Source organism: Lithobates pipiens, unplaced genomic scaffold (assembly GCF_037356315.1).
Source record: "Lithobates pipiens isolate NorthernLeopardFrog02 unplaced genomic scaffold, aLitPip1_a1.2 Scaffold_19, whole genome shotgun sequence".
NCBI lineage: Eukaryota > Metazoa > Chordata > Amphibia > Anura > Ranidae > Lithobates > Lithobates pipiens.
Window position 1 is genome coordinate 519,428,470 of NW_027507764.1, and position 23,934 is coordinate 519,452,403.

Here is a 23,934-nt window from a genome sequence, read left to right on the forward strand (position 1 = left end):
AGTCTACAGCACCTAGTATTCCCAGGTGGTCTCTCATCCAGGTATTAACAAGGCCCGACCCTGTTTAGTCTCTGAGATCAGACGAGATCTGGTGCTTTCAGGGTTATGTGGCCATAGGCAAGCTCTTCAGGCACTCTCAACCCTCTTGACAAACACCAAGATGGTCACCTTGGTAAACAAACAAAACAAAAACAAGTCAACGCCAACAACATAAAAAGAAGCCTACAGCACCTAGTATTCCCAGGTTGTCTCCAATCCAGGTACTAGCAAGGCCCAACCCTGTTTAGCCTCTGAGATCAGAGGAGATCGGGCGCTTTCAGGGTTATGTGCCCATATGCAATCTCTTTGGGCACTCTCAACCCTCTTGACAAATGCCAAGATAGTCACCTTGAGATACAAGCGAAAAAAGACAGGTCAATGTCAACAACATAAAAAGAAGAATACGGCACCTGGTATTCCAACGCCATCTCCCATCCAGGTACTAACTAGGCCCAACCCTTCTTAGCCTCAGAGATAAGAAGAGCTAGGGCTTTTTCAGGGTGATGCTGCTGTAAGCGATCTCTTTGGGCACTCTCAACCCTCTTGACAAATGCCAAGATGGTCACCTTGGGAAACAAGCGGAAAAAAACAAACGAATCAACGCCAACAACATAAAAAGAAGCCTACAATAACTGGTATTCCCAGGTGGTCTCCCATCCAGGTACTAACCAGGCCTGACTATTCTTAGCCTCCAAGATCAGACAAGATTGGGTGCTTTCAGAGTGATGTGGCCATAGGCAATCTCTTCAGGCACTCTCAACCCTCTTGACAAACACCAAGATGGTGACCTTGGGAAACAAGCTAAAAAAAACAGGTCAACGCCAACAACATAAAAAGAAGCCTACGACACCTGGTATTCCCAGGCGGTCTCCCATCCGCGTACTAACAAGGCCTGACTCTTCTTAGCCTCCAACATCAAATGAGATCGGGTGCTTTCAGGGTGATGTGCCCGTAGGCAATCCCTTCAGGCACTTTCAACCCTCTTGACAAACGCCAAGATGGTCACCTTGGGAATCAAGCAACAACTTAAAAAAAAAGCCTATGGCATTGAGAAATCCCAGGCGGTCTCCCATCCAGGTACTAACCAGGTCCCAACCCTGCTTAGCCTCTGAGATCAAATGAGATTGGGCTCCTTCAGGGTGATGCAGCCATAGTAGATTTTTTTCAGGCACGCTCAACCCTCTTGACAAACGCCAAGATGGTCACCTTGGGAAGCAAACAAAAAATCAAGTCAACGCCAACAACATAAAAAGAAGCCTACAGCACCTAGTATTCCCAGGCGGTCTCACATCCAGGTATTAACAAGGCACGACCCTTTCTAGCCTCTGAGATCAGAGGAGATTGGGTGCTTTCAGGGTGATGTGCCCATAGGCAATCTCTTTGGGCACTCTCATCCCTCTTGAACAAATGCCAAGATAGTCACCCTGGGAAACAAGCGAAAAAAAACAGGTCAACGCCAACAACATGAAAAGAAGAATACGGCACCTGGTATTCCAAGGCTGTCTCCCATTCAAGTACTAACTAGGCCCAACCCTTCTTAGCCTCCGAGATCATAAGAGATAGGGTGCTTTCAGGGTGATGCTGCTGTAAGCGATCTCTTTAAGCACTCTCTACCCTCTTGACAAATGCCAAGATGATCACTTTGGGAAACAAGCGGAAAAAAACAGGTCAACACCAACAACATAAAAAGAAGCCTGCGGCATCTGGAAAACCCAGGCGGTCTCCCATCCAGGTACAAACCAGGCCCAACCCTGCTTAGCCTCTGAGACCAGACGAGATTGGGTGCTTTAAGGGTGTTGTGGCCGTAGGCAATTTCTTTGTGCACTCTCAACCCTCTTGACAAATGGCAAGATGGTCACCTTGGGAAAAAAGGGAAAAAACACAGGTCAACGCCGACAACATAATGAGAAGCCTACGGCACCTGGTATTCCCAGGCTGTCTCCCGTCCAGGTACTAACCAGGCCCATCGCTGCTTAGCCTCCAAGATCAGATGAGATTGGGCTCTCTCAGGGTGATTTGGCCGTAGGCACTCTCTCTGGGCACTCTGAAGCCTCTTGACAAAGGCCAAGATGCTCACCTTGGGAAAAAAGCTAAAAAAAACAGGTCAAAGCCAACAACATAAAAAGAAGTCTACGGCATCCGGTATTCCCAGGCGATCTCCCAATCAAGACACTAACCAGGCCAGATCCTTCTATGGCACCTGGTCTTCCCAGGCAGTCTCCCATCCAGGTACTAACCAGGCCTGACACTGCTTAGCCTCTGAAATCAGACGAGATCGGGTGCTTTCAGGGTGATGTGGCCGTAAGCATTCTCTTCAAGACACGCCCAACCCTCTTGACAAACGCCAAGATGGTCGCCTTCAGAAACAAGCGAAAAAAACAGGTCAAAGCCAACAACATAAAAAGAAGCCTATGGCACCTGGTATTCCCAGGCGGTCTCTCATCCAGGTACTAACCAGGCCTGACACTGTTTAGCCTCCGAGATCAGACGAGATTGGACGCTTTCAGGGTGATGGGGCCGTAGGTGATCTCTTCGGGCACTCTCAACCCTCTTGACAAATGCCAAGATGGTCACCTTGGGAAACAAGTGAAAAAAAAAAAAACAGGTCAAGGTCAATAACATAAAAAGAAGCCTACGGCACCTGTTATTCCCAGACGTTCTCCTATCCTGGTATTAACCAGGCCCAACACGGCTTAGCCTCCGAGATCAGACAAGATCGGGTGTTTTCAGGGTGATGGGGCCGTAGGTGATCTCTTTAGGCACTCTCGACCCTCTTTTTAAAAGCCAAGATGGTCACCTTGGGAAACAAGCGAAAATAAACAGGTCAACACCAACAACATAAAAAGAAGCCTACTTTTCACAGATGGTCTCCCATACAGGTATTAACCAGGCCGTACACTGCTAGGCCTCTGAGATCAGATGAGATTGTGCGCTTTCAGGGTGATGTGGCCATAGGTGTTCTATTCAGACACTCTCAACCCTCTTGACAAATGCCAAGATGGTCATCTTGGGAAAAAAGTGAAAAAAAAACAGGTCAACGCCAACAACATAGACCCTGGCGGTCTCCCATCTGACCCTGACCCTGCTTAGCCTCTGAGATTGGGCGCTTTCAGGGTGATGTGGCCTTAGGCGAACGCTTCAGGACATACTCAAAACTCTTGACAGATGCTAAAATGGTCACCTTGGGAAACAAGCGAAAAAAAAACAGGTCAAAGCCAACAATATAAAAAGATTCCTACGGCACCTGTAATTAGGTACTATCCAGACCGGACCCTGCTTAGCCTCCGAGATCAGATGAGATCGGGCGCTTTCAGGGTGATGTGGCCGTAGGAGATTTCTTCGGGCTCTCTCAGCCCTCTTGACAAATGCCAAGATGGTCACCTTGGGAAACAAGCGGAAAAAAAAAAAAATGTCAACGCCAACAGCATAAAAAGAAGCCTACGGCACCTGGTATTCCCAGTCGGTCTCCCATCCAGTTACTAATCAGGCCCGACAATGCTTAACCTCCGAGATCAGACAAGATCGGGCACTTTCAGGGTGATTTGGCCGTAGGCACTTTCTTTGGGCACTCTCACCCTCTTGACAAACGCCAAGATGGTCATCTTGGGAAACAAGTGAAAAAAAACAGGTCAACGCCAACAACATAAAAAATAGAATTTTTATATACAGCTTACCTGTAAAATCCTTTTCTTGAGAGTACATCACGGGACACAGGAGCTTCATTACATAGTGGGTTATATAGGCACCTCTGGTGATTGGACACTGGTTAACCCCCAATTAAGGAGAATTCCTCCCCTATATAACCCCTCCCATATGGGAGGCACCTCAGTTTTGTAGCAAAGCAATAGGAAACCACGTAAAACCCAAGAGGGGTGGGAGCCCTGTGTCCCGTGATGTACTCTCAAGAAAAGGATTTTACAGGTAAGCTGTGTATAAAAATCCTATTTTCTTGATCATACATCAGGGGACACAGGAGCTTCATTACATAGTGGGATGTCCCAAAGCAATGCTCAGATTGAGGGGAGGGAGACACAGATCATAATATATAGACCGCCAAGGACCGGAGGACCTAAACTGCAGCCTGCAGTACACTGCGCCCAAAGGCGATATCCTCTTGCCCTCTGACATCCACCTGATAGAATCTGGTGAATATGTGGACTGATGACCAAGTTGCAGCCTTACAGATCTGAGCCAGGGAGGCCTGGTGATGCACTGCCCAAGAAGCACTTATAGCCCTAGTTGAGTGCGCTTTCACTTGAAAAGGAGGGATCTTCCCTTTAACACTATAGGCCTGAGAAATAATCTGTCTAATCCACCATGAGAGAGTGGATTTTGATGCCACCTGACCCTTCCTAGGGCCTTCCGGCAAAATAAATAAGCAATCAGTTTTCCTTATCTGTGCAGTTGCCTGAAGATAGATACTGATTGCCCTTACCACATCCAAAGTGTGCAAAGATTCTTCTTCTGCAGACTGTGGGTCCAGAAAAAAGGATGGTAGGCTTACATCTTGATTCAAATGGAATCCTGAAACCACCTTAGGCAGAAAGGACCTGTTGGGACGCATTACCACCAGGTCCTTATGAATAATTAGATACGGTTCTTTACTGGAGAGAGCTGCTAGTTCTGACACTCTTCTAGCCGTGGATATGGCTACCAAGAAAACCAATTTTTTAGTCATAAGAACTAACGAAGCCTGATGCAAAGGTTCAAAAGGTTGCCCCTGCAAAGCTGAGAGAACCAAATTCAGATCCCATGGGCATACCGGAGGTTTGACTGGCGGCCTTATCCGCATCGCCCCCTGGATGAAAGCCCGCACCAGGGAATGTGATGCAAGTGGTTTCTGAAAAAACACTGACAAGGCCGAAATATGCACCTTGATAGTGCTTATGGCCAAATTCATTTCTAGGCCTGACTGGAGGAAGGCCAAGATCCTGCTAATGACATACTTTCTAGGATGACATTCCCTGAGTTCACAACAGGAAACATATGCCCTCCAGATTTTGTAGTAAATAAGCCTGGAGGCCGGCTTTCTGGCATTGACCAGAGTAGAAAGGACTGGCCCCGAAAGCCCACGGTTTCTCAGAATGTGGGTCTCAGCAGCCAAACCGTCAAATTCAGACTGTGTAAAGCAGCATGGTAAATTGGACCCTGTGAGAGCAGATCTGGCCGGAGAGGGAGGATCCACGGCCTGCCTACTGCCAACTTCATGATCTCTGCGTACCACGGTCGCCTGGGCCAAGCCGGGGCTACCAAAAGAAGCGACTTTGTTTCCCTCTAGACTCTTCCCAGGAACCGCGACAGAAGCGGGCACGGGGGGAAGGCATAAATCAAATTGTACTGATCCCAGGGAACTGTCAGAGCATCCGACCCCTGAGCGAGTGTATCTCTTGTCCTTGACACGAATTTGTCCAGTTTTCTGTTGAACCTGGACGCAAACAGATCTACGTCTGGAGTACCCCACCTGCGACATATGTTCCAAAACACGTCGGGGTGCAGAGCCCATTCTCCTAGGCACAACTGCTGGCGTCGCAGAAAATCTGTCTGCCAATTTTCCACTCCTGGAATGAAGACTGCAGAAAGGCATGGAACATGCCTTTCTGCCCAGACAAGTATACGATTCACCTCTTTTTGCGCAACCAGACTTCTGGTACCGCCCTGGTGATTGATATAGGCCACTGCTGTGGCATTGTCGGACTGAACCCGAACAGGTCTGAAAGACCAGTTTATGAGAGCCATATAAACTGCCCGGATCTCCAAGACATTTATGGGCAATAGCTTCTTTCCACTGCGAGCACGTCTCCTCCAACACTGCTCCCCAGCCTGTCAGGCTGCCATTTGTCATAATAATCTTCCATGGAAGAGGAAGAAAAGTTTTGCCTTTCAGCAAATTCTCGGTTTGTAACGAGACTCTTAGACTCGTTAGACGAGACTCTTGCGTGTCCCTGGGGATAGACGCATAGGAAGATCCAAGGACTGGGGCTTCCTGTTCCAAGCCGCAAGGATGAATCTTTGCAGAGGCCTTGAGTGGAACTGGGCGAATGGAACGGCCTCGAAGGAGGCGACCATTTTCCCAAAGAGTCTCATGCACAACCGAATGGGGGAAGATCTTCTGCCCAGAATTAGACGCACCAGATCCCCAATGGCCAAGGCTTTTGGCCTTGGTAGAAACACCTTGCCCTGAGCAGTGTCGATAACCATACCCAGGTATTCCAACCTGGTAGCAGGCTGTAGGGACGACTTTTCTAGGTTTATAATCCAACCTAGGCGTTCCAGCTGTTCTAGCGTTCTGGTAACACTGTGGTTCAGGAGCGCTACTGTTTTCTCTATGAGAAGCAAATCGTCTAGATAAGCCATGACGGCTATACCCTGAGCTCTTAGGTTTGCCAAGAGAGGGTCCAGAATCTTTGTGAAGACTCGAGGGGCCGTAGCTAGCCCGAACGGCAAGGCCACAAATTGAAAATGGCGCCGCTCTACCGCAAACCTTAGATTCTTTTGGTGTGCGGGAAAAATTGGCACATGGAGATATGCATCCTTGATGTCTATTGATGCCATAAACTCTCCCCCTTGCAGGGAGGAGACCACAGTGTGAATTGACTGTATTCAGAAGGACCGGATGCGTAAAAAACGGTTCAGATCCTTCAGATCCAGGATAGGTCTGACACTTCCATTTGGCTTTGGAACGGTGAAGAGATTCGAGTAAAACCCTGAACCCTGTTCTTTTGGGTCCACTTCTACTATCACCCCCTGGGATAGTAAGAGATCTAAGGCCAGAAATAGCGGTCTTTGCTTTACTGGGTCCCTGGGGATCCTTGACCTTAGAAAGCGAGAAGGTGGAATCTCCTGAAACTCCAGCTTGTAGCCCAGAGATACCGAAGAGACCACCCACTCATCCCGGATCTCTTCCCGCCAGGCTTCTGCAAACTGCAAGAGCCTTCCCCCCACTTGGCCGAGCGGGGGCGCTCCTTCACAAGGAAGCTTTCGGGCTCTGCTTGGCAGGCTTTCGCCCTCAGGATTTCTTCTGCCCCTGGGCCCGGCCTTGAGCCTTTCCTGTAGAGGGGGGTTGAGAAGGCCGTCGCCACTGCTTAGAGCTTGATGCTCCGGGAGAGAGAGAACGCCTAAATGATGGACGTTTGCTCCTTTTGACTGGAAGGAGAGTAGATTTACCCCCTGAAATTTTTTGGACGAATTTGTCTAATTCTTCTACAAACAAACGTTCCCCTTTAAACGGGAACCCAATCAAATGCTTCTTGCATGATAGCTCAGCTTGCCCAATTCTTTAGCCATAGGGCCCTTCGCATGTGTACCAACAGGAGAGACAAACGAGATGCTTGTTGGACAGAATCCGAAATCGCATCAATCAGGAAACACAGAATTTGAGGTATTTCTGCATAATTCTCCACTTCCTCACTGGGAAGGAGGCCAAGCATCTGCTTAACCTGTTCCTTGAGGAACTGACACAACCCCACAGCTGCGACTGTAAGTTGCACTACAGTGCCAGTCATGGAAAAGGAGGCTTTTTTTTTTTTTTGTAAAATCTTTATTTTGAGATATTTTGACATTGAAACACACTTAAGTATACATTAGACAGGTGTGTCAGGACCAAACAAAGAACAAATAAACTGTAGGAAACAATGACACCCATAAAACTGACCCAGTGGCCAAGAGTTGGCGGCTCAAACCAGACACATGAATTAGGCAAACGGGTGGAGGTGAATGTCTGGAGTGTCTTCTAGCTCATACACATCAAGTCCGGCCTCCGTGGGCTAGGGCCCCGCTCCAAGGTGCCTCTGAGCGGAAAGGAGAGGACGGGCCGGAGCCCAGTCCCCCACCTCCCGTCATACAAAAGGCCGGGGAGGCATGGGACCACCCCCAGGGGCCGCCCAGGAGAGGGGGGCACAATCACCTCCAGCAACCTCTCCCGAGCGTCCCCCGGGGGTAGGACAGGCCCACAGCAACCCCCCCGCCCAGGAGGGACGTCCCAGCATGGACCCCTCCGGACAGAGGGATTCCCCCCGTCAGCCAAACAAAGTGGCCGCAGGGCCAGCCAGCCCACAGGAAGCCTAACGCACCACCACAGCTCAATACCACGTAGGTCAATAAAAGGCAACATCTTATAGTGTGGAATACAGAGAAAGAAGGTAAAAAAGAACAGTAGGAAGGGTGAGAGAGAGGCAAGAAGGGATAGAGAGGGGATTGGGGGATAGGGTAAGGGAGGAGGGTGGAGCCTACTTGACATCCCTGCGAAGTGCAGCGGTCCAGCACCAGGCGAGTCTCAGCAGCAAAGTCGTCTCTCCGTCCATGGGGCAAGAAGGTGAAAAACAGCCACTAGGTGGGAACATCATTGTGTGTGCGGGATCTCAAAGAGGGTTCCGCTAGCTCCAGTAGAGCCAAGTCCAGACTGGAGGTAGCGTATATAGTTTCGGACATGTAGACTGTCCATGATTGCCATATGCTGTCACACTTAGCCCGTGTACCCCTACAGGTTGCCACCCAATATTCCGCTTCTCTGATGTCATTCACTTTTTTGACCCAGTCCTCCACTGTGGGAGTCCTAGTTTGTTTCCAGTAAATCGGTATAAGACGTCTGGCCGCGTTCAACAGATGCGGCAGAGGGCTTTTTTTGTATCTACCAATCGGGATCGGAGGAATGTGCAAAAGATAGTTGGCCGGAGACAGTGGCACATCAAGATGCAAAACTGCCTCTATGCGGGATCGGATGTCCTCCCAGAGTGGCTTGATTCGTGGGCAATCCCACCAAATATGAAGGAGGGTGCCCAATTGGCCACATTCCCTCCAGCACCGGTCCGATTCCGAAGGGTAGATACGTGCTAAGTCTGCCGGCACTCTGTACCAGCGAGACAGTACTTTAAAATTAGTTTCTTGGGTTTTGGACTCCATGGAGCTAGCGTACGTGAGTTTGTAGAGGTGGGACAGTTGGGCCGCGGAAAAGTCAAGTTGTAGCTCCCTCTCCCAGACCCGTATGTATGTCGGTCTAGCGACCTCGGTAACACAGCCCAGCAAGTGATATAATTCGGAGATCAGGTGGGGAGTGAGTTCATCTGCTACAAAAAAACGCTCAAATGGTGTAAGGAGCGCTTCGTCCCTGATTAAGTGGCCATGGGCTTCAAAAAAGTGGTGCAATTGCCTGTATCGCCAAAAATTCATAGCTGTCTGCGCATGCCCGGTCTGCAGGGATTCATAGCTGACCATTTGGCCACCGCTGAGAAACTGTCCACAACTGGCATTCCCGTCAGCTGCCCAGGGGACAAAAAAGGCCCTCCGCTCCCCTGGCGGGAACCATAGGAACCCTCCCAGCAGGGCAAGCGGAGAAACAGGGGGGGATAGGCCCAGCGTCTTGTTCAGTTTGTCCCAAATCAAAAGAGACTGTACAGTGAGCGGGGAGACATCCACCGATAACCCCCTATATTCCGGGGACAACCAGGGCGCATAAGCCAAATCTCTCCCAGCTAGCCATTTTTACAGAGAGACCCACACTTTTGACTTAGTATGAAATTTCCAATTAAGTATCCTCTGTAGAACAATAGCCCTGTAGTACCTCTGGATATCCGGAACCCCCAGACCCCCCGTCAGCTTCGAGCGTTTCAGCAAGGCCATGGCTATTCTAGGTTTCTTTGTGTTCCACACAAATGTCGACAGAATGCTATTCAATTGGGTAAAAAACAGTTTAGGGAGGGAGATGGGTATCATTTGTAAAAAGAATAATACTCGGGGCAGGATATTCATTTTAATAATATTAATGCGGCCGAACCACGTAAAAGCGGTTTTGGTCCACTGCAACAAATCCGCCTTGATCGCATGTAATAAGGGGGGGAAATTAGCGGCATATAAGGCATCAAAGCAGTTGGTCAACTGGATGCCCAGGTATTTAATAGAAGACGTGGCCCAGGTAAAGGGGAATGCTAATTGCAGGTGGTCCGCTTGAGGCGGGGCGAGGTGAATAGGCAAAATCTCCGATTTGGAAAGGTTTATCTTGAAATTGGATAACTCACCAAAAGTCCTCAGCTCCTTCAACAGAACCGGCAACGAGATCAGGGGTTCAGAGAGATAAAGGAGCACATCGTCCGCATACGCCGACAGTTTGTGCTCCGTCATCCCAACCTTCAGGCCTCTAATGTCTGCGTTCGCCCTCACCCTGCAGAGCAGTGGTTCCAGTACCAAGGCAAAAAGGAGAGGAGACAGTGGACACCCCTGTCTCGTGCCGTTTCGAATCGGGAACCGGGAGGAAAGCACCCCATTCACCTTCACCTGTGCACACGGAGTGGAGTACAAGGCCATAATCGAGGACATCATACGCGTCCCCAACCCCTGAGCCTCCAGTACCGCCCATAAGTACCCCCAGTCGACGCGGTCAAACGCCTGTTCGGCGTCCGTCGAAAGGACGATACAAGGTTTAGGATCAGGACTGTTACGTGCCCAATGAATGAGTTGGATTGCCCTGATGGAGTTATCTCTCGCCTCCCTGCCACGAATAAACCCTGCTTGGTCTGGGTGGATAATTTGGGGCATAAGACTCCCAAGTCTGTTTGCCAGGACTTTTGCTAGAATCTTAATATCGACGTTAAGAAGGGAAATCGGTCGATAGCTCTGGGGGACGGTAGGATCTTTGCCCTCTTTTGGCAGCACCGTAATGTGTGCCAACAGTGCTTCGGTTGGGATAGGCTTCCCCTCCGCGATGGAATTAAAGTAGGTGCACATATGTGGCGTTAAGAGGGGCAGGAAGATCTTATAGTAGGAACCCGAAAAACCATCCGATCCCGGGCTCTTGCCCTTGGGCAGGGATTTCACCGTTAGCGCAATTTCCCCCTGGCGAAATCGGCCGCTCCAAGTCGACGCATTGTTCCGCCGTAAGTGTAGGGACTCTCGCCGACGCTAAAAATTCTTGAATGGCAGCAGACTTGGGAGGCTGAGCGTGTGCGGGTGAGGCCGGGGAAAGGTTATAAAGTTGGGCGTAAAATTCCTGGAACCCCGAGGCAATCTTGTTGGATTGGACCCAAACGGCACCCGAGGGGGAACGGAGCTTCTGTACATAAGCTTGAGCATGTTTCTTGCGAAGGGCCCTGGCCAGCATACGGCCGCATTTGTTTCCATGTTCATAGTACCTGTGTGAAAGATGCCTGGCCTGCCTACACGTGTGGCGATCTAATAAACGTAAAAACAGGTCACGCAATTCAAAAAGCTTCTGCTTAGCCTCTGGGCTCCCCCCCTGCTTATGGGAGAGTTCTGCCGCCTGTAAGGCGGCCAGAACCCTGTTGAAATCCTCTTGACGTGCTTTCTTGATTTGGGAACCCAATGATATCAGTTCCCCTCTAATCACGGCTTTGTGCCCCTCCCAAAGCACACCCGCACTTATCTCATCCGAGGCGTTTTCCCTAAAATAGTGGGAGATAGTCTCCGACACCTTGGCAACCGCAGCAGAGTCATCCAAGAGATTTTCGTTCAGTCTCCACGTCCAGGCCCTGTGGGGACCAGATGGTAATTGAATGGTCACGCCAACCGGTGCATGGTCCGAAAGGGTGATGCTGCCAATGGATGCCGTCTGCAGAAGCTCAAGCGTGGGACGGTCAACATAGACATGGTCTATGCGCGTGTATACGTCATGGACGGACGAGTAATAGCTAAAGTCTCGTCCCGAGGGATGCAAAATCCTCCAGATATCAAGTAAAAGGTGTGCCTGCAGTGATTTGCGAAAGTGTTTGAAAAAGGCATGGTAGTGTGAGGGTCGGGTGCTCGAAGTGTCGAGTAGATGGTCCGGGCAGACATTAAAGTCCCCGCCTAAAATTAAATACCCGGCTTTAAAGTCTGTCAATAGGTCAAGGGTAGCGTCCAGGAAGGTACGCTGATCAGAGTTGGGGGCGTATAAGGAGGCGAATGTGTACATGCACCCAGCTATGGTGCCCTTTAGGAAAACAAATCGGCCCTGAGGGTCAATTTTGCTATCCACTGGCTGAAAAGGGCACGTCTTATGGAACGCTATGGCAGTCCCTCTGGACTTGGCCTTAGGAGATGTACTGTGAAACCACTGATTAAACATATGGGTGGGCAACCTGGGTAGGGAATGGCTGGTGAAATGTGTTTCCTGCAGGAAGACCACTTGGGCCTTCAACTTTTTAAGTTCCCACCACAATTTGTTCCTCTTCCCCGGAGAGCAGAGACCCCGTAAATTGTAGGAAATTACCTGGAGTGTAGACATGGGAGAGTTGGAGGGTGGAGGACTGGGCAAGCGTCCCAACCCGCCTGGTGTAAGGACCGCAGCAACAGCAGGCTCCTAGGAAAAGGGGGGAGTGAAAAAAGAGGGAGAAGAAAAGGGGAGAGATAGGGAGATAAAAAACACAAAAAAAAGTACAAAAATACCAACAACATAAAAACAAAACAGCTACATCAAAATTAGACAATGCAGCAGTTTGGGGGGAGATGGGACCCACCCCACTATCCGGGGGGGCTCCTAGCCCCCTCCTAAAGTCCCAACAGGGAACTAAACCCATGGATGGATGGCCTATGTGGGGAACGTAAACCAAAACAAGGGGGAAAAGGAAGGTCCCCGCCCCGCCCACCACATCTGAGAGCAGAATAGCCTCAATTCGGGAGAAAAAACGATCCAAAAAAGCAACAAAAGTAAAAAATAAAAGAGGAGGAAAAAAGGGGTGAAGCCCAGTGTGGGCTGATTGCATTCGGGGACGTGGAGTCTGGCCGATCCCTGGCAGAGGCCCCCCCGCCACGGTAGCCGCACAGCAAACTGCAGACCGCGGAGGGGGGGGGGGGTCACGGAGGTAGCTACGATGGCAAAAGAAAAGGGGGAAATAAAAACAGAAACCAAAACACATAAAAAAAAAACCCTCCCCCCACCCCTGGTGCCCCGCAAAGGGAAGAAAAAGGGGGCGCCGTGGCAGACCACCTTCCAACATTGGGAATGTAAACATTCTCCGCCCTGTAGGCCTAATCTGATAGTCAAACAGTAACAAGGGCTGGAGAGAAGTCACCAAAAATTCTTGCGGCCACGGCAGCCACAGTCTTCGGCCGCATAGGGCACATCCAGGTCCCTGGAACACCCGGGGGGGGGTACAGGGTCAAAACATCCCATTTACAATTCCCTTGGGGGAAGGCCCAGACACCAGCAATCATAGTAGAAAAAGTCCGCAATCAGCCGTCTATCACACAGCCCAGGCTCGGTATCAGTCTCGGGTGGTAGAAGGAACCACTGAAGAGTTGCGGGTTGAACTATGTCTGTCCCTCCGTCGATGCTTGCGTGTGACTGTAGACCATCTGTGAGGAAGGGGGGGGACAAGCAAGTCGCTCGGGGGTCCTCTCCAATCAAGAAAGTCCACGGGATTCAGCCCCAGAGAGGATAGAAAATGTGGAAGATCGTCTTTTGTGCACAGGGTCACCTGCCTGCCATCCTTAAGCACATGCAGAGAGAAGGGGAAACCCCAGCGGTAGGACAGTCCTGCAGCCTGGAGCACAGAAAGGAGCGGGCGAAGGGCTCTCCGCCGCATGAGGGTGCGCCGCGAGAGATCCTGATAGAAAGTCAGTCGAGCACCATCAAAATCATAAAAGGGCTTACCCCGCACTTTTTTCATAATCCGGTCCTTGATAGTATATTTGTGAAGTTTACAGATTATATCCCTGGGATTGTCAGCGTCTTGAGACGGGGGGCGCAGTGCTCTGTGGGCTCGGTCTATTTCAATAGGAGCAGTGGCTGGGAGTCCCAATATGTCCCTAAAGATATCAGTCAGAGTGGGGACAGTATCACTGGGTCCAGTAGCCTCCGGGAGCCCCCTGATCCTGATATTGGCCCTCCTGCTGCGGTTTTCAACATCATCCAATTGCCCCAGCAGTACCTCAAGCTGATGGTCTTGTGTTTGGCACCTAGATTGCAGCAGAGCAATAGCGGGGAGAGTCTCCTCTAGTTTTTCCTCCAGGGCCTCCACTCTGTGACCCAGATGTGTAGTATCAGCTTTAAGCTGGGCAATATCAGCGGTGAAAGCCTTCTCCACTCTGCTAGTGAACTTTTCTAGATCCTCTCTGGTGGGGAGAGACATAATATGGCGGCGTATTGTGTCATCTCCCATGAGGTCTGAGACCTCTGAGCGGCCATCCAGGGACCCGGGGGATGCAGGGGGGGCCGAATCGCTTACCGATCCTGGGGAGGGCACCGGAGAAGCCAGGGGAGACGGTCCGGTCGACTGGGAAGGCGTCGCTGTAGCAGGCTGTGAGGATTTCCCACCTTTCTGAAGTTTCCCGGTCGATATTGGGTCCATCGCGGCCCTGTCTGTGGGGGCCCGGGAAGAACTGATCCAGCTGTCCCTGCCGCTTCTTGTTACCCTGCGGCGGTCGGGAAGACTGCCGGGATCGTTGGGACATTGAGCCCGGTGATGTGGATCGGATTTCCCCGCTGAGGGCAGCTGATATGTGCGGCGATGGAGCGGAGCTGAGGTGAAGCACTTCCTCACTCCTCCATGGTCAGGACACGCCCCCCCAAAAGGAGGCTTTTAATAATGTTTCCAGCTTCTTATCAGTTGGATCTTTAAATACCTGAGCATTATCCAAAGGACAGGTCAGATTTCTATTCACGCAAGAAACAGCCGCATCGACAGATGGGACCCCCCATTTCTTGGTGAAACTTTCCTCCAGAGGATAAAGCATAGAAAACCTTTTAGGAGGAGCAAACAGTTTATCGGGATGTCCCCAATCCTCATACAACAATTTATCCATTAAGGGATTAATTGGAAAGGAAAAGGCAGGTTGTGGGATTTTCCTGACTCCCAGGGAAGAAACAGAGGACGTAGCGATCTCAGCAGCAGGCATTCTGAATGTGGTACGCACCAATTCAGTATAATACTGCACCTGTTTTCTGAGCGCCTGGGAGGAGGGGACTCTCTCCTCTTCCTCTGATTCATCCGACTGCTCAAGATACCTGTCCCAAGATAGGGATCTCTCCTCATTGTTAGAAGTGTCATCTGAAAGAGGAATCTCAGCAGAGGGAGGGGATCTACCCCTTTTCCTGCTTTCTTTCAGGGAAGCTGAAATAAAATTCATGATTCTCCCTTCAAAACCTTCCAATGTAGCCCTAAGGGAGTCCTCAGTGATGTATACCGGGGCTGAAATATCAGGAGAGGCTGCAAATCCTGACAGGGGCACTGACTCATCCTGTGAGGCTGACTCCAGTCTTGCAGGGGGGGGATGGTAACCTACAGGCATTTTTAGAACCCCTAGACCTAGGCGGTGACTTACCAGTGTCCTTGTTATCTCCCCCTGAGACCCTCTTACGAGGAGACATAGTCCTAAGCTACAAAGCAGAGGTACTAGTACAAAGTGCAATCACTGTTGTGCTTAAAGTCTCACAATAAATATATATGCTTAAACTGCACAACCTGATGCTGAGTAGGTGTCTTAGGTTTGCCTGGATCCAATCCCTTGGGATGCTTACTGCCCACAGCTCCTGTGTCTCCACTTACAGCCCCCTGACGCTCTGGGCTGTAAAACTGCGCAGTACAGCGCCGTGCACACCGAACGACACGGCTCGCAAACACACTCCCGCCTCCTCCATTAGCACGGAAGCGTGCTTGGTGTGCGTGCACGAGGACTGCCGGTATCCAGGGGGGAAGGGAATTGCCATCGGAGCTGTCTGGGACCCCCAGACTACGTATTACATTCATTGTGGCTGAGATTGCAGTGGAGACATGAGTCATCTGGGAGAACCAGTCTTCACTGAGCGTGTGTATCTGAAAGGCATGTAAGTATGCATCAGGCTGCTCTTACTCCCCCTAGTGATGGAAACCAAGTAAGACATAATGAAGTAAGACTCAATGAAGAAATCCATAATATAATTTATACAGGATTAACTTCCCTTACCTGTCCTCGCCGCAGGAATTGCTGAAAACAGACAGATTCCAGCCTTCACCCATCACGGCGGGCAGAGTTGTGCCAACCTTCAGGTTTTTTTTGGGGTTCCTTCTCAGAAGAACCTCCTACCTGGACCTTGTAAAAGACTTTGCCAGAAACTTTCGTGCCACTGTGTAAATAGTACAGTAAGTCTGGTTTTCCCAGAGCCCAGTCTTCCAATAGGAGAGGACTTACAGGCAAAGCCTCGTTTCTTCAGATGACGAGGCCCGGGTACCATATCATCTTGGGAGTCAAAATATCGGCCCGAGATATGGATCCGGTTTGTTGTAGCCCTTAGGCCCCCGCAGGGACCTGCACAGAACTTTCTTCATAGCACATGTTTTACGTGACCAACCACCACTGGCAAAGGGAAAAATTAGGTGCCTCCCATATGGGAGGGGTTATATAGGGAAGGAATTCTCCTTAATTGGGGGTTAACCAGTGTCCCATCACCAGAGGTGCCTATATAACCCATTATGTAATGATCCTGTTTCCCGTGATGTATGATCAAGAAATAAGCATACGGCACCTGGTATTCCCAGTCGGTCTTCCATCCAGTTACTAATCAGGCCCGACAATGCTTAACCTCCGAGATCAGACAAGATCGGGCACTTTCAAGGGGATGGGGCCATAGGCGATCTCTTTGGGCACTCTCAACCATCTTGACAAACGCCAACATGGTGATCTTGGGAAACAAGCTAAGAAAACCAAGCCAATGCCAACATTGGAGGCTAAGCAGGGTTGGGCAATCAGTTTACTTGCCTGAAATAGGCATCTCAGAACTGCCATCTGGCTGCTTCCCGGGTTTCCAACTCCTTCAACTAATCCCAGGAGACAATACTTCGCCTCCATCCTGGTGGAGGTTCCAAACACCCGATCAATGGTTCCTGTCACCTCCGTCCAGTAGCAGATCAACTTCGGGCATCTCCAAAACATGTGCATCATGTCTCCCCCCATGTTCCCGCACCGGGGGCAACTTGCGTCCGGCAGTTCGGCCAAATTGAAAAAGTTTACGAGGAGCATAATAAGTTCTATATAATAAGAACAGATGTGACATCCTCTGAGAGGAGAGCCACAATTGACCACAGGCAGTATTCCTGTGGCCAATTATAGCTCAAGGGGGTTTAGTACACACCCCACACTATATAAGGCAGCCAGCGCGGCGGCCTTGTATAGTGTGTTGCGGCGGTCAGGGAAAGAGGACGATAGGCAGGGACAGTGTCTTTACTGCTTGGGAACCTAGCACTGTTACAGTGGGTGTTATGTTCCTCCTGCACAGTACACACCTGAAGCTACCCTTTATTACTGGTGTTCAATTTTTGCAATACAGGCATCGGCAGTGCAGAAGTTAGAGTGGGTGTTGTGTGCCTCCTGCACAGTATACACCTGAAGATACCCCTTATTGCTGGTGTTCTGTTTCTGTAATGCAGGAACCTAGCACTGTTACAGTGGGTGTTGTGTGCCTCCCACGCTTGTCCTTATTTTCGGCAGCTGGACGTGTTGAGCCACATCATGGCTTGGTCGGATGTGAAAGACCAAGCCCTCCTAATGCTCCTCATCCTCTCTCACCCAGGCTCAGGGTACTAGCCTGTGTTCTGTATACACTAGGCTTTCTTCTGTATACCCTATCCTCTCTTTATACTCTAGCCTGTCGTTTATGTACACTAGACTCTTTGTTTACCTCATAAATGGCAGTGTATATAGAAGGAAGGCTAGTTTATACAGAGAGGCTAAGGTATACAGAAGGTAGGCTAGAGAATAAAGAAGACAGGCTAGTGTATACAGGACACATGCTAATGTATAGAGAAAACAGGCTTGGTTATAGAGAGAGACTGAGACTATTATATTCAGAAGAAAAGCTAGTGTATAGAGAGAGGCAGGCTGGGGTATACAGAGAGGCTAGTGAATACAGATAGGGTGATGTGTACAGAAATGCTAGTGTATACTGAGAGGCTAGAGTATACAGTTATTCTGGGGTATACAGAGACTAGTTTAAAGAGAGGCTAGTGTATACAGAATACAGACTCGTGTATGCAGATAGGCTTGAGTATACAGAGATGCTAGAGTAAACAGTGAGGCTGGGGTACACAGAAAGGCTAGTTTAAAGAGAGGCTAGTATATACAAAGATGTTAGTGTATAGAGAGAGTCGAGTGTATACAGATAGGACAGTGCATATAGAGAGACTAGTGTATACAGAAGACAGGCTTGGGTATACATCCAAGCTGACAGTGTATACAGAAGCCTGGGTAGTGTATACAGAGAATCTAGTGGATAAAGAAGACAGGCTGGTGTATTCTAGCTAGTTTTTAAAGTCTAGTGTATACAGAAGACAGGCTGTGGTATACAGAGGGTTTAGTGTATTCAGAGAGTCTGGTGTATAGAGATGCAAGGGTGTACAGAGAAGCTAGTATATATAGAAGACTACAGCATACAGAAGAAAGGCTAGTGAATACAGAATAAAGGCTGGCTTCTACGGAGAGGCTAGTGTATGCAGAACACTATCTAGGGTATAAAGAGAGGCTAGATTATACAGAGAGGCTAGTGCATACAGTGAAGCTATTTTATATAGAAGCCTGGTTAGTGTATACAGAGAAGCTAGTGTGTACAGAAGAAAGGCTAAACAGGCTATAATGAGAGACAAGTGTTTACAGAGGACAGTTTGGGGTATAGAAAGATGCTAGTTTATACAGAGAGGGCATACAGAAGACAGAAGACGGGCTAGTGTATTCAGAACATAGGCTAGGTATTCAGAGAGTCTAGTGTATACAGTCGGCGAGTGTATAAATAAGACTGGCTAGTTTACACAGTGTTTACAGAGATGCAAGGGTGTACAGAGAAGCTGGTATATAAAGAAGACTACAGCATACAGAAGAAAGGCTAGTGAATACAGAATACAGACTCGTGCATGCAGATAGGCTTGAGTATACAGAGATGCTAGAGTAAACAGTGAGGCTGGGGTACACAGAGAGGCTAGTTTAAAGAGAGGCTAGTATATACAAAGATGTTAGTGTATAGAGAGAGTCGAGTGTATACAGAAAGGACAGTGCATATACAGAAGACAGGCTTGGGTATACATCAAAGCTGACAGTGTATACACAGCTGAGTCTGGTGTATACAGTCGGCGAGTGTATACATAAGACTGGCTAGTTTACACAGTGTTTATAGAGATGCAAGGGTGTACAGAGAAGCTAGTATATATAGAAGACTACAGCATACAGAAGAAAGGCTAGTGAATACAGAATAAAGGCTAGATTATACAGAGAGGCTAGTGCATACAGTGAAGCTATTTTATATAGAAGCCTGTTTAGTGTATACAGAGAAGCTAGTGTGTACAGATGAAAGGCTAGACAGGCTATAAAGAGAGACAGGTGTTTACAGAGGACAGTTTGGGGTATAGAGAGATGCTAGTTTATACAGAGAGACTAATGTATACAGAAGACAGGCTAGGGCATACAGAAGACGGGCTAGTGTATTCAGAAAATAGGCTAGTGTATACCGAAGACAGGCTTTTGTATGCAGAAGACCGGCTAGTGTATACAGAGAAACTAGTGTATAACAGAGTGTATATAGAAGACAGGCCAGGGTGTAAAGAAGACAGAGTAATGTATACAGAAACAGAAAACATGCTCGTGTATATAGAGAGGCTAGTGAATTTAGAGGGTAGGCTAAGTGATAACAATAGACAATCTTGGATATACAGACACAAATTAATCATTTCATCTAGTTCGCATCTCTAATGGAGTTTGTCTCATTGCCATGTTATGCCTTTTCATTCTTATGCTAAATATAGACTACACGATTTTAATCACCCACATCAAGCATGCAATAAAACTATCATACATCAAAATAAACCATGTACTGCCAAAACAATAACGGCCAATAACTTAAAAAATTACTTATCAGTCAATGACTTAACAAAATAAACTTTGCACTCTTTTGCTCTATTTTGCATATTTGTAATTCTCCACATCAACTGTCACTTTGATATCACCACTGACGACACACCATCCTGACTTATTTTGCTTTATTTATTATTAGAAATAGAGAGTACTATCTCAAAACCAGTTAAATCTATTCACTTCGATGAGGTCTACCGCTAATTGTACCGGTAATGCAAAATGTTCACAAAACCATCCATTTGCTACCAGACATGCTGCACATATTATGAGTAATGTAACTATCGCTCGCTAACGATGTAAAAAGTTTTATTGCTTTTCTGACATTAACCGAGTATCTCTGACATTAACTGAGTATCTCTCTGCACTAGGATCATTGCACAGTTAAAACACAGTGACAAAACATTTCTTTTTACCGCAGCAAAATGTGAGAAAAGCAGTGTAAGCCGTCTTTCTGCCATATGCTTCAGAAAATTAATGTACCGCTTTTAAATCCATATCAATTCCACATCCTAATGTAAACTGTCTAAAATTTTAACATTTACTGATAGCAATTACTGATATTACATTATGATTATACCAGTGGAAATGGACCGCGTAATGGAATTGTCAAATTAATCATAATCTCAGAGTTAATTTAGCTGATAAATTTACGATTTACTCAACGATTTACTCAACGATTTAAACTTAGATTTTTTCAGGCTAAGTCAATTTAATCTTAAATAATTTATACTATATTCTACTGTACTCCTAAATAATGTACTGTTTTTCTGTATTTTAGCCGTGCTCATATTTCGTGTTATGTTGCTATTCCGACAATCGGCCTTAATGAGGATATTACTTTGCAACAATCTCTTGATCCCTTTTGTGTATTCACTTTATCTGTATTTATATTTACTGCCTCAATATACTTATTATTATTATATTATAGAGATTACTATCTCTAAATCATTGTAAACGTAACCATAGTTATAATGTCTACAGCTAATTTTACGTTAAAGCAAAATTCACACAAAACCATCTTTTTAAAACCTTTTAAAGCCGGCACATTAAGAATAATGCAACCATCTCTCTACCTCTATGCAATAGGATTCTCTTTCTGACTCTATTTTGTATATTACTTCAACTGTCACACTGATAACCATTTGTAACACATAACACTGGCAACACATTTTTTAAAAGCAGCAAAATGCGAGAAAGTGGTTGCAGTAGCAAAGGATAGCAATAAAGTTTGATTACATTAATAACACATAATGCAACTATTTTACATTCACATCAAGCATACATCCTATTGTAAACTGTCTATCACTATTAATTTTCAGGGTTACTGATACATTATGCGGATAACCAGTGGAAACGGAGAAAAGTCAGGGTAAGCCGTCTTCGTGCGTAACAAAATTTATGGAACGATTTACACGTTGGAATTTACAAGCTACGTTAATTTACTCTTAAATAATGTATACCCTTTAGCTGCTTAGCTCACACTTTGCTGTATGTAGCCGCGTTAACTGTATTAATGGTTTCATGTAAGTAACCAATGGGGATTGACATTTCATGTCTATCTCACATCTCTAATGCAATTTGTCTCTAAAATTTCATACTTTTCCGGTTATTATACTTTCTCATCCTTAAAGACAAGTTGCTGATATTTTATGATTACAGCAATCATCTCATCTAATTGCTAGTCCGATATTCTAACTTGGTATTACTTTGCAAGGCTCTATTGAACAATGTAAAGGTAAGCTAGATATTTTGTGTATTTCCACTTAAACTCGACCTGTTTATACTGTCTCAATATTATCCTTTCTAATTTTGCTAAATTAGATTATAGGGTTTGCTATGTCTAAATCCACCTTTATTACGTATACTGCTACTTTTAGGATAATACAAAACCATCTTTTGCTTCTTTACACGCTTCACATATTAAGAGTAATGCAATGCTACCGATGTGAACAGTTCAATTGCTCTTCTTACATTTAGCTGGTATCTCTCTGCTATAGGAAACTGAATTTGTACTACAACGATAACTCATCTAATATCAGTCCACTCAGTGCTACCGGGATAACTTTTTCTTTAGAGTAATGAAATGATTTCTCAGTCATTTTGAAGCTACTGCAAAAAACGCTTCCGATCTCTTTTCAACTGCAATACTTAAGCTCTGCAATATAAAGGAATATTTAGCTGCTTAGCTCAAACTTTGCTGTACGTAGCCGTGTTAACTTTATTAATGGTTACCAATGGGGATTGACATTTCATGTCTAATTCACATTCACATTTCTAATGCAGTTTGTCTTTTTGCCATGTCATCCTCTGCCAGTTATTTTCCTTTCTTATCCTTATGCTATATTTGGGGTAGATTTACTACATTATTAAAGACACGTAATGAACCCGATTGATAAAAACCTACACACGTCGTTGCTGTCATCTCGTGTATTTCCACTTAAACTCGACTTGTATATACTGTCTCAATATTAATCTGTGTTATTTTGCTATATTTATTATTAGAATAACCAGATTACGATCTCTATATCCTGGTAAACCAACTCACACAAAACCATCTTATTTCTACCTTACACGCAGCAATAAATATTAAGATATTAACATTTAACCGGTATCTCTCTGCAATAGTAAACGGAATGGGTAGATCACTCATCTAATATCAGTCTTCTCAGTGCTACCGGAACAACTTTTACATTTAGAGTAATGCAACGATTTCTCAGTTTTATGAAGCTACTGCAACTAACGCTTTGGATTTCTTTCCTGTTAAATTACGCTCTGCAATATTAAGCCATGTAAATTGTCCTATTGGTCTACTAACAATGCTATGTATAATAATACAAATCTTTCAAAAGCAATATCAACTGCATAATAAATATGATTAATGCGACTAATGCTAATAATAAAGTCGTCTAAAACTCGGCTATAGGTAGAGAATAAAACTATCTTACATCAAAATAAACCATGTACTGCCAAACCAATAACGGCCAATTACTTAACGTCTATCAGTCAATGACTTAACAAAATAAACTTAGCACTCTTTTGCTCTATTTTTTATATATGTAGTTCTCTACATTAACTGTCACATTGATATCACCACTGACAACACACCACTGACCTTTTAACAGCACCAAATATGAAAAAAGCACTGTAACTCTTTACATGATTTAGATGTAGTTGCATTAGCAAAAAATAAAGTCCTGTCTTCTGTACACGCTAGCCTTTCTGTATACATTAATCTTTCTGTGTACACCAGTCCCTCTATATAGACTAGCCTCTCTGTCTTCTGTATACACGTGCCCGTAACCTATATACACTAGCCTGCCTTCTTTTTACAATAGTCTCGGTGTCCCAGCCTCTCTGCATACACTAGCCTCACTGAATTCCCCAGACTCTCTTCTGTATACACAAGCCTATCTGTAAACAATAGCTTGTCATCTGTACACACTAGCCTCTCTGTATACACTAGCCATTCTTCTGTATACACCAGGCTCAGGGGAATAACATTAGCCTATCTGTATTACCTTGTTTGACTTTTCTGATTTCTGTTTCTTTTCTAGGGTCTACCTCGCCGTATACCCAAGCCAATCTTATTACCCCAGCCTCATTCCAATTATAATAGCCTCACTGTATACCCCAGGCAGTCTTGTGTTGGGTTTTTTCAGTCTGCTCAGCCATCTTCTTGTAGGGTTCTTCGGGTCAGCCCTTGCTCCCTTTTCCCCACGTATCCTCTCATTCACAAGAAGTTCATTCTCATGTCTGGGTTACCTTGGGCATCAGGCTCATCCTATCCTTCACGGGACATTCATTTGGGTTTGCGTAGCTTGCAGGCTCTTAGGGGGTTCCTTCTCATCTTCAGGTCAAGAGTCGGTGGGTTCTACTCTCACAGCGGTAACTTACAGTTGGCGTTTGGGCATATGTCATTTTATGGATGGGATCTTTACCTTTCCTTTTCCACCTATACTTGTGTCTTTTTGCCCTCTTTTCAAGCATACTGACCATCCAGGCCATGGCACACCTCAGGCCTTGGTTCTTAACCACTACAATACAGGGCACTTTCGCCCCCTTCCTTCCCAGCCCAATTTTCAGCTTTCATCGCTC

General features: G+C 46.8%; 10 pseudogenes; all 10 read right to left on the reverse strand.

Moving 5' to 3' along the window:
* LOC143999304 (5S ribosomal RNA) lies at nucleotides 1-119 on the reverse strand (annotated as a pseudogene).
* A 100-nt stretch (nucleotides 120-219) lies between these two features.
* On the reverse strand, nucleotides 220-338 carry LOC143998949 (5S ribosomal RNA; annotated as a pseudogene).
* A 321-nt stretch (nucleotides 339-659) lies between these two features.
* On the reverse strand, nucleotides 660-778 carry LOC143998827 (5S ribosomal RNA; annotated as a pseudogene).
* A 99-nt stretch (nucleotides 779-877) lies between these two features.
* Nucleotides 878-996, reverse strand: LOC143999507 (5S ribosomal RNA; annotated as a pseudogene).
* A 952-nt stretch (nucleotides 997-1,948) lies between these two features.
* On the reverse strand, nucleotides 1,949-2,067 carry LOC143999994 (5S ribosomal RNA; annotated as a pseudogene).
* Nucleotides 2,068-2,227: 160 nt separating this feature from the next.
* On the reverse strand, nucleotides 2,228-2,346 carry LOC143999016 (5S ribosomal RNA; annotated as a pseudogene).
* A 99-nt stretch (nucleotides 2,347-2,445) lies between these two features.
* On the reverse strand, nucleotides 2,446-2,564 carry LOC143999372 (5S ribosomal RNA; annotated as a pseudogene).
* A 104-nt stretch (nucleotides 2,565-2,668) lies between these two features.
* LOC143999266 (5S ribosomal RNA) lies at nucleotides 2,669-2,787 on the reverse strand (annotated as a pseudogene).
* Nucleotides 2,788-3,474: 687 nt separating this feature from the next.
* Nucleotides 3,475-3,593, reverse strand: LOC143999943 (5S ribosomal RNA; annotated as a pseudogene).
* Nucleotides 3,594-16,456: 12,863 nt separating this feature from the next.
* Nucleotides 16,457-16,575, reverse strand: LOC143999191 (5S ribosomal RNA; annotated as a pseudogene).
* Between the last annotated feature and the right edge of the window lie 7,359 nt (nucleotides 16,576-23,934).